This window comes from Sminthopsis crassicaudata, chromosome 3 (assembly GCF_048593235.1).
Source record: "Sminthopsis crassicaudata isolate SCR6 chromosome 3, ASM4859323v1, whole genome shotgun sequence".
In the NCBI taxonomy this organism is placed as follows: Eukaryota; Metazoa; Chordata; class Mammalia; order Dasyuromorphia; family Dasyuridae; genus Sminthopsis; species Sminthopsis crassicaudata.
This window is the reverse complement of record NC_133619.1, coordinates 66,552,936-66,562,451: the sequence shown is the minus strand read 5'-3', so window position 1 is coordinate 66,562,451 and position 9,516 is coordinate 66,552,936.

The window sequence follows — 9,516 nt, the reverse complement described above, 5'->3', positions numbered from 1 at the left end:
TATAAATATAGAAAAAACCAGGTGGGATTCAGAGATTACAACTTGGGAAGGCTAGCAGAATTGGATGATTCTGGGACTGTGGTTGGTGGCTTTTCTTCCAGTAGTTGAGGGATGCAGCACCTAGCATCTGACCATCAGATTTTTATGTAACCTCAGATTTACAAAATGCCAGAATTGGAAGTGAAAACTTGAATTGGTCTGTTTTGCAAATCTTAGCTTATGAGTAAGTTCATCGGGTTAAGTTTTTAAGTCCCAAATATGGCTGTCTTCCACAAAAAAAAAAAAAAATGACAGCAACAGAGATAAGATTCTCAGTTGATAAGGGACATAAGACATAGACAAATAGTTTAATACAAGGCAGAAAAGGATCATTGTCAGAGTGGAGGCTTAAACAGAGGGAATGTGGGATTGGGAATATAGAAAAAAGATATATCACATTGCAGAAGAGGGAAAGAAAAGCTTTATCAATATTTTGATGATATTTGAATGGGTCCTTGAAACATAAGTGGACATGTTGAGTAGGTAGGATTGGTGAGGGAGGCCATTCTGGGAGAACAACAAGGGCAAAGATGTAGAGGGAAGTGAGAAAGTGATACTTTCATTCATAGTCGGTCATGTCAATCTTTTGTGAGCTCTTTCAGGACAAGGACAATATTTCTGCCTCTCTTTGTATCACCAGTGTTTAGCACAGGCCCTTGTATATAGTATGATACCACTAAGTGGATAGAGCATTGAATATGGAAGCAAGAAAGCCTGAGTTCACATTCTGGCTCAGACATCAGATGGATCCTTAGTTTTGATACCAGCAATTATAACCAAATAATTCCCTGGAAGCATGTTTGCTTTTTTTTCTTTCTGAAAAGGAAGAAAAGGATGATTACCATGTTTTTAGTTGGAATGGAAAGAAGGCACTTGAAGTTAGCAGGGACTGTGTAAAAATTCTTATACAAACATCAAATGAACTGGGTCTAGCGGCAGCTAGGTAGGACAGTGGGTAGAGCACCAATCCTGGAGTTAGAAGGACCTGAGTTCAAAGTTGACCTCAGATACTTGACACTTAGCTGTGTGACTCTGGACAAGTCACTTACCTCAGTTTTCTTAACTATAAAATAAATTGGAGAATGAAATGGCAAAGCACTCTAGTATCTCTGCTTAATAAATCCCAAATGGTGACATGAAGAGTCAGGCAGTTCAACAACAACCACCATAGATAAAGATGGAGTAACTTTAGCACTGGTAGCTCAAGAAATTGCCCCTCGAGGTGTAGTCTGGGGGTTTAAGCAGATGAAGAGAATGTGGAGGGAGAGGACAATAGCACCCAGTTTGATTTACTAGTTCTTGTGCGATCTATTTTCACTTCATTTGTTTTCTAGAAGCAGATAATTTTTGACTCAATTTTTATGCTGATTGGATTGTGTTTGCCTATTTGTCAGGATTCATTTGGCAGTCAAATGCCTTTTATCTTGTTTATTTTCAATAAATTTATATTGGGCAACCAGGACTAGCCCTGGATATAGCTGAAGAGCAATCAAAGTTTGTTTTGGGGTCCCTTCTCTTTCTTTTCTGTGTTTTCCCCCTGTCCCTCACTATCCATCTTTCCTCACTGTTTCTTACACCAGAAGTCTTTTATCCTTGCCCTAAATACTGCTGTTATGAGAAGAATAACATCTAGATAATTGTTTTATCTGTTTCCTCCTTTTGGAGTATTCACATTTTAAACTAAAAAGCCAGGGGGCAGCTAGGTGGCGCAGTGGATAGAGCACCAGCCTTGAATTCAGGAGGACCCGAGTTCAAATCTGGTCTCAGACACTTAACACTTCCTGGCTGTGTGACCCTGGGCAAGTCACTTAACACCAATTGGGGAAAAAAAAAAAAAAAAAGAAAGAAAGCCAGAAGGATGAATGGGGAATTTCAGGCACTGTGATAATCTGGTGCATAATTCTTTTCAATCTGTAGGGTCACATGAAGGTGGTGTTGTTTAATGGAAAGAGCACTGGACCCATAACCAGCAGTATGAAGCCTGGCTTATCATCGATGAGAACATCAACAAGATATTAAAGTTCTCTGATTCTCAGTTTTCTCATCAGTAAAATGGGGGTAATAATACTCATGCTATCGACTTCACTGGGCTAGTAGAAGAAAAGCTTAGACTTAGTAGCACTACATTAATGTGAGTCATTCTTATTCCAGACCTCTTAAGTCAGTTGATATAGGTGACTATCTCTTCTGCTGACACATAAGGAAAGTCTATTGTTAATCTCAAGCAGTTTCTTTCTCAAGTATGGTGATATGATGAACATTAGGTCAACCTATGAGCAACAGACAGACTGCATTCAACCAGCTGTTGTCTACTGAATACCTCCCACCAAATCAATGAGCTAAGCCAGAGGCTTTCTCTGGTTCTTTAATCTTTAAGCTATGTGTGCCCAGCAATTGTCAAACAACATACTCTTAGACAGTTTGAAAAGAGTTTAAGGGTGTAGATCTGAGGCTCTTAACCTGGGCTCCACTGGTTCCTGAGGGATAGAGGGATAGATTTATTTCTAGGGGTCTAGAACTTGGATAAGAAAAAAATATATCTTTTTTTTCACCAATCTCTAATTTAAATTTGATATTCCTTTGATTGTTTTTTTAAAAAACCATCACACAATATTCTGTCAGGGGTCCATAGGCTTCACCACCCTGACAGAGGGATCCATAATACCTGCAGAAAAAAAAGTTAAGCCTCCTTGATGTAGATTTTTTTGAATTATCTCATCTCCTTTCATTATTCATTTGTCACAGAAGTTTCAAAGCACAGATGCTAGATTGTGATTAAAGTTTTACCATCTTGATCACTACTTGCCTACATCTCATAGCTCAAGGATATTCTCAATAGGGAAAGGAACCCATGGAAAGGCAACCTTTACATTTCCAATGCTCCAACCTACTACTGTGACTGATCAAACGACTTCTTGGAAATCATCTCATCTTAGATGAGAGTTTGATGGGCCCCCCTCCCATGTTGAAAGCTAAGGAGAAAGTGTTAACATAATTCATGAGTCTATTACCACCTCTGCTCTATGCAGATAAATCAAATGTGGTTCTGGTCAATTAAAAATGAATGGCTTGAAAGCATGAGCAAATCTAGCCCATGGGACAGGTGCAGCTCATTGCTAGGGGAAAAAAATAATTGATTCAAAGCATAGGACAGGACCTGACCTCTCTCCATTCCCCAAACTCCTCAGATTATGCTTTCATTCACCACCAACTGTGAAGATGACTTGATTGGCAAAGCATTTAAAGCTTTGGCATTCTTATTTTCATATGTTCTAAGAGGAAAGTAGGTTTCCCAGGAATGCCAAGACTAAAGGAAAAAATACACAGCCTGGAAACTTCAGCTTCCTTCCAATGTGAAGCATGGAAAAACATACATCCTATTCACCAGGTGCATGGACACGTAAGCTCCAGAGCCAGTGTTTGCTCTTGACCAGTGCTGAGTACCTGGGATTATCTTCTGTATATTGAGTATCTATGGAACCAAGTGAAGGGTACATATCATCAACAAACTCTCCTTTGAAAGGCTGTCTGCACTATCCTCTGGAAGACTGCTTGCTCAAGACTGGGGCAACTCCCAGTTTATTTCAAATGACTCCTTGTTTGCATGAAGCCCAGAGGCCCCCTGAACAAATTTGTTTAAACCCTCAAGCTCTGTTCCAAAGTTGCAAGGCAAAGGGATTTATGAGAAGTGGTGTCTGGAGACAAGAGGAAAATATTGAGTAATTAGAGCAGCAGCTTTAAGAAGCTGGCTATGTTTTCTGGCTAGACATCCGCCTTCACACAGGGCAGACAGCTGGATCATGTCACCCAACCACAGCATGCCCTCAGTCACAGAAACATCACCCTGGACCCCAAGAGCTGTAAGAGAAAACATTGCTGACTGCATCTTTTCCAGCAAAGACCCTTTGTTTCCCTGCGAGTGATGTCAGCCTGATGTGTAATCCAAGGTGAGGCAGGGCCTGCTTTATGGAGAGAAGATGAAAATCTTAATGTTGGAAGGGAACTTGGAGATCATTCAGGTGAATATCCCATCTAGTTCATCGCCTCCCTGACTAGTGGACCTCCAGCTTCTCCTTGAGTACTCCCACAAATAATATTTAAGATAGTCAGCTGTAGTTATTCTGTTTTTATTGATTCCTTTCATTTTCTTGTGTTAACAATCATAATAATTTCTTGTTCTCTATGCCAAGGAACTCTCAGGCACAGATCCTGTCCCTACTAGGTAGCAAGCACTGTTCCAGGTACTGAGGATTTAGACTCCTACCTCCTCAAAGAAGTCTGACGAAGGATCCAAACTCAGTTCAGGTTCAGCACCTTCTCCACTTTTCCATCTAGCTGCCTACTATACCACCTAGCTACTCAAATAGATAACACAATTTCTGGGTGTGAAAGAGTGCTAGCAATAGAGACAAATTAAATAGAAAAGACCCCACGCAGGAAAAAGCATTGAATTAAGCTTTGAAAGAAGCTAGGGATTCTAGTAAGAGAATCTTTTCTTCTAGAAGAAAATAAATTCCTACGAAAGGAGGCAGCAGGAGAAGGACTAGGAATATTATGAACTAGGAACAAGGGAACCAGTCCCACTGGAAAATACAGCACAGGAAGGACAGTAGTATGCAAAAGTCTAAGAAAATAAGAGAAAGCCCAGATTGTTTTTTTTGTTTTTGTTTTTGTTTTTTTGTTTTTCCAGCTGACTTTGCATTTTTCCCTCAGAGACAAGAGGGATTCACTTTTTTAAATATGAGGCTAACATCATCAGCTTATGTTTTAGGGATATCAAGTTGGCTGTTGGGTGGAGGATAGATTGGGGCAGGGAAACCAATTAGGATGCTATTGTAATAGTAACTCAACATGTTTAAAATGTACATTATGACTTTCCCTCTCTCCTAAACCTTTTCCTAATCTTCCCATTTCTGTCAAGGGCATTATCATCCTTCCATTCAGATTTGAAATCTTGGAGATATCCTCTATTCTCTATTTTCACTGGATCCTCAATTTCTTTCTTTTCTTTCTTCCTTCCCCCTACTGACTTAGAAAATCACAAATTAACATTAGATTGTATTGTATATTTTATTACGTTGCCTTTTTATTTGTTAAATATTTCCACTTACATTTTGACCTGATTTTGAGCAGCATTTGGGAGTTTACATTTGACATCTCTGGTTTTTAGATAAGAAGCAATTCCCTGAATTGTAGTGATTACAACAGAGACAAAGGGACAGATTTGAGAGATTGTGGAGGCAGAATCAATAAAAACTAGCTACTAATTGAAACTGAGGATCCACATTATACATTTCAACAACAATACCATATGAGGATATATTCCGATGGAAGTGGATATCTTCAACAAAGAGAAGATCTAATTCAGTTCCAATTGATCAATGATGGACAGAATCAGCTATACCCAGAGAAGGAACACTGGGAAATGAATGTGGACTACGTACATTTTTGTTTTTCTTCCCAGGTTATTTTTATCATTTCTGAATCCGTTTTTTTCTTGTGCAACAAGAGAACTGTACGGATCTGTACACATATATTGTATTTAAGATATACTTTAACATATTTAACATGTATGAAACTGCCTGCCATCTAGGGGAGGGGGTGGAGGAAGGGAAGGGAAAAATTGGAACAGAAGTGATGCAAGGGACAATGTTGAAAAATTACCCATGCATATGGTCTGTCAATAAAAAGCTATAATAAGAAAAAAAGAAAGAAATTGAGGATCTAGTGAAAATAGAGAATAGAGGATATCTCCAAGATTTCAAATCTGAATGGAAGGATGATAATGCCCTTGACAGAAATGGGAAGATTAGGAAAAGGTTTAGGAGAGAGAGAAAGTAATAATGTACATTTTAAACATGTTGAGTTTAAATTATTTCTTGGACATTCACTTAGAGCTGTACAATAGGCAATTATTGATACATATTGTTCAGAAGAGAGTAGAGTTGACATATAGATCTGAATGACAACTGCATAGGGAGCAATTGAACCTATAGCAGCTAATGAGTTTATCAAGAAACAGGGAAATAGGACAAGACTCAAGACAGAGCCATGAGGCATATTCATATCCCTGTGTGGAATGGGAATGGACACTTAGATTAGAAAGGGAAAAGACAAGGTTAGCCAGCATATTGCCTAACTACAAGTCTTAAAGATCTCAGTTCTTTCTTTTTCCTTTGGTATTTGATATCTGTATGCTTTCCGTGCATCTAGATTTATGTAAAGGAAAGCTTTAGGGGAGCAAAATTACTAAACCATCTCTTTATCAGTAAACAAGAGATCTAGGCATCGGTGGGTGAAAACTCAGGTAGGAAATTAAATGTGGTCTTTCTCGCATGGCTGCTTTGTTAGAATCAAAGCCTTCAGTGACCAAGGAGGTTAAGATTGCAGTAAATCTATTTTTTAAAAACTGTGTGTGCTGTGGGAGCTGGGGGTGGAATATTATAACAGATGAGCTATTCATTTGTTCTATTTCCATTCGGGTGATAGAGTTGGGAAATGAACAAATAGACCAATCTTGGTCCCTATCTCACACAAGGCACCTGTCTGGTTTCTAAACAGGATTACCTAGTTTAAGGCATTCCATCCTCCGTCTGCTTTTTATAGTCATGGTGTCTGGTTTTTTGATTCCATACTCCCTCTGGCTCATTTCAGCTTCCCCCCACTGTAAGCCCCTCACTTCTATTTTCACCTTCTTAACCACACACACCAGTCCTCAAGCTTCCTGACAAATTTTGCTCTTGCCCTTCTACATCTGAAGTTCTACTGATAAAAATCAGAGAAGTACCGCCCCCTCTTCAAATCCCTCAAAATATTGAGGTATAGGTTGGTGGAGTTACTCTATTACTACTTTGAAAGGATTCCAGTGCTTCTCTCTTGTGACTGAGGAGCACAACTAAATTAGACAAAGATTATGAATAGGTCTCTCTGGGATGAAATGTAATCTTCCTGGCTCTAGATCCATTGTGTCACCTTACTTTGGACATGTTCTAATCAGAAGAAGGACATTAGCAAAGTAAATAAACCATCTTCTCCATCTTGAGACCAAGCCTTCTTCTTGATCCATATTTGTCTCTTTAATCTTCCTGTTATCTTTAATTCCTCTCATAATGATTGTATGTTTAAAATAAGGAAACAAAGCCAAGGCTTTCATACTCCAGCTAGGTCCTAATCAGAGCAAATAATGAATCCCATGTTTGTCCATACTTGAATTCTTTCTATTCCAATTTATATTTACATAAAATATGGTCATTGGTTTCAGACCAATGGAAATACACAGTGTAAATTTGAATGCAACCATTAATTATTACTTGCATTAATTGGGACCTGCCCATATATTAGATTAGGCTGCCTGGATCCTCCCAAGTTTATTAAATTCTCAGATCAAACATTTGCATATTCTCATTTTCCTTTTTCAGTACCTGCTTACCAAAGACTAAATGGGTTCCCTCACTTAGAGAGGTCTGTTTAGTTCATTTGTTCTGCCACCAGAAGACTTCCTTTGTTACAACAGTCAGATTTAAAAGTCCCAGCCAAAGGCCCATAAAACATTCCCTACCCCCACTCCCCAATACTTTACACTTTGCTGCAGGGAACATCTGCTTTTCTCAGCCACCTGAGTTGACGACTTTCCCTTGGAGCCAGCCTGAGGTGCAGGTGTCAAGTGAGGACCCAGACAGTTCCTTCCCACCACACCTCAAGAGAAGTCTGAGTTTATAGCCCATTTCCCCTGCAAGAGGTTACAGTGATATGACGCCAAATAAGAGTAAGGAAACTATTGCAGCTGTGGCTCATTATAACCAATCAAAGACCATTATTTTAAAAAAAGGAAAGGTTGCATTTTTGCTCTTGTTAATTGAGTCTGTGGCCGCAACCATATGGAAAGAAGAAAGTTAGTCTAAACCTGGATAAGGAAATCCTACTCTTTCTTCAGCAAGGAGCTCCTCTTTCCATTTGCTTCAAAATAATTTAGTTCTTCCAAAGCTAAGTGCTTGCCCAGACTACTAGATGGGGATTTTGACTTCTCTGGGTCAGAGGTTCTTTCTCATTTATATTCCATACATAGAATAAATGTCAGGGAATTTAAATAGTGATGACTCCTATTTATGAAGTATTTGGAGATTCTTGTAAATAAAGGAATAGGATCCCAGTATAGAAGAAATTGAGTGATCCTTTGTCTAACCCTTTCTGATTAAAGAAGAAATGGAAGCCCAGAAAGAGTTACTTGCCCAAGATTATACAATGACAGTGATCATAGAAGCAGCAGCAGCAATAGTAGTAGTAGTAGTAGTAGTAGTAGTAGTAGTAGTAGTAGTAGTAGTAGTAGTAGTAGTAATAGTAGTAGTAGTAGTAATAGTAATAGTAGTAGTAGTAGTAGAATTAGTAGTAGTAGTGGTGGTGGTGGTGGTGATGGTGGTAGTAGTACTATTAGTAGGAGGAAGAAAAAGAAGAGGTAGTAGTAATAATAGTGGGAAGAGGAGGAAGAATGGTAGTAGTAACAATGGTGATGACAGTAGTAGTAGCAATAGAAGTGGTAATAGCAGTAAACAGCAAATGATAACTCATTTGCAGAGCATTTTAAAACTCGTAAAGGGCTTTACAAATTTGGTACTCATATATCCCTGTCAGGCACATACTATTAAAATAGGAAAATGAGACTAAATAGGTTAAGCTACTTCCCCACGGATTCTTAACTAGTAATGTCTGAAGCTGGATTTGTTCCTAGGTCTTTAAGTCCAGGATCCAGAACTGGAATTTAAATCCAGTCCCCAAATTCAGTTATCTTTTCAATGCTGTTTTGTACACAGTAGGCATTCAATAAATGTCCATTGAAATTCTTACTGAAATTGAAGGGCCCATCCAACTTTTTGGAGCTGTTATTCATCTAAGGATCCAGTTAGCATCTTTTCAATATAATAAAGAGATTTTCTTGGTCCCAGAATCAGTCTTCACTTTTTACCTCTCATCTTTCCCAGTATCTAAAACCCCCCATTTGATAACTGATCTTTTCTAAATAGAAGCAAAATCAATAAAGGAGAAACACACGGAGTTGGGGGGAGGAAATCTGTGTACTTTCCCAATGGCTAACCTGTCAAGATTTCTATCTGTCCTTTTTGTCAACAGTAAAATCATAAGATTTAGAAAAGGACCCCAGAGGTCATCTGCATTGAAACCTGGAGAAAGGAAAACCTTTTCTCTCGGAGACAAAAAAAAGGAACCGTTGGGGGCCCAAGTCTGCTCCTAGAAATGATCCAAAATGAATTGCAGCTGCTCTCTAATGGAATTGCATAGACACACACTATGAACAAGATAGTGCTTTTCCCAATTTCTTTGTCTAACAATACAGGGGTTTGCATAGCTCCTTAATGCCTCAGGGAACAGTAGTACAAATGGAAAATGGATCAAGAAAACAAGGTTTACATTCTTTCCTGGAATGGGATTTGCACACAGGGTGCTGTCTGACTCTGAGTCACTTGT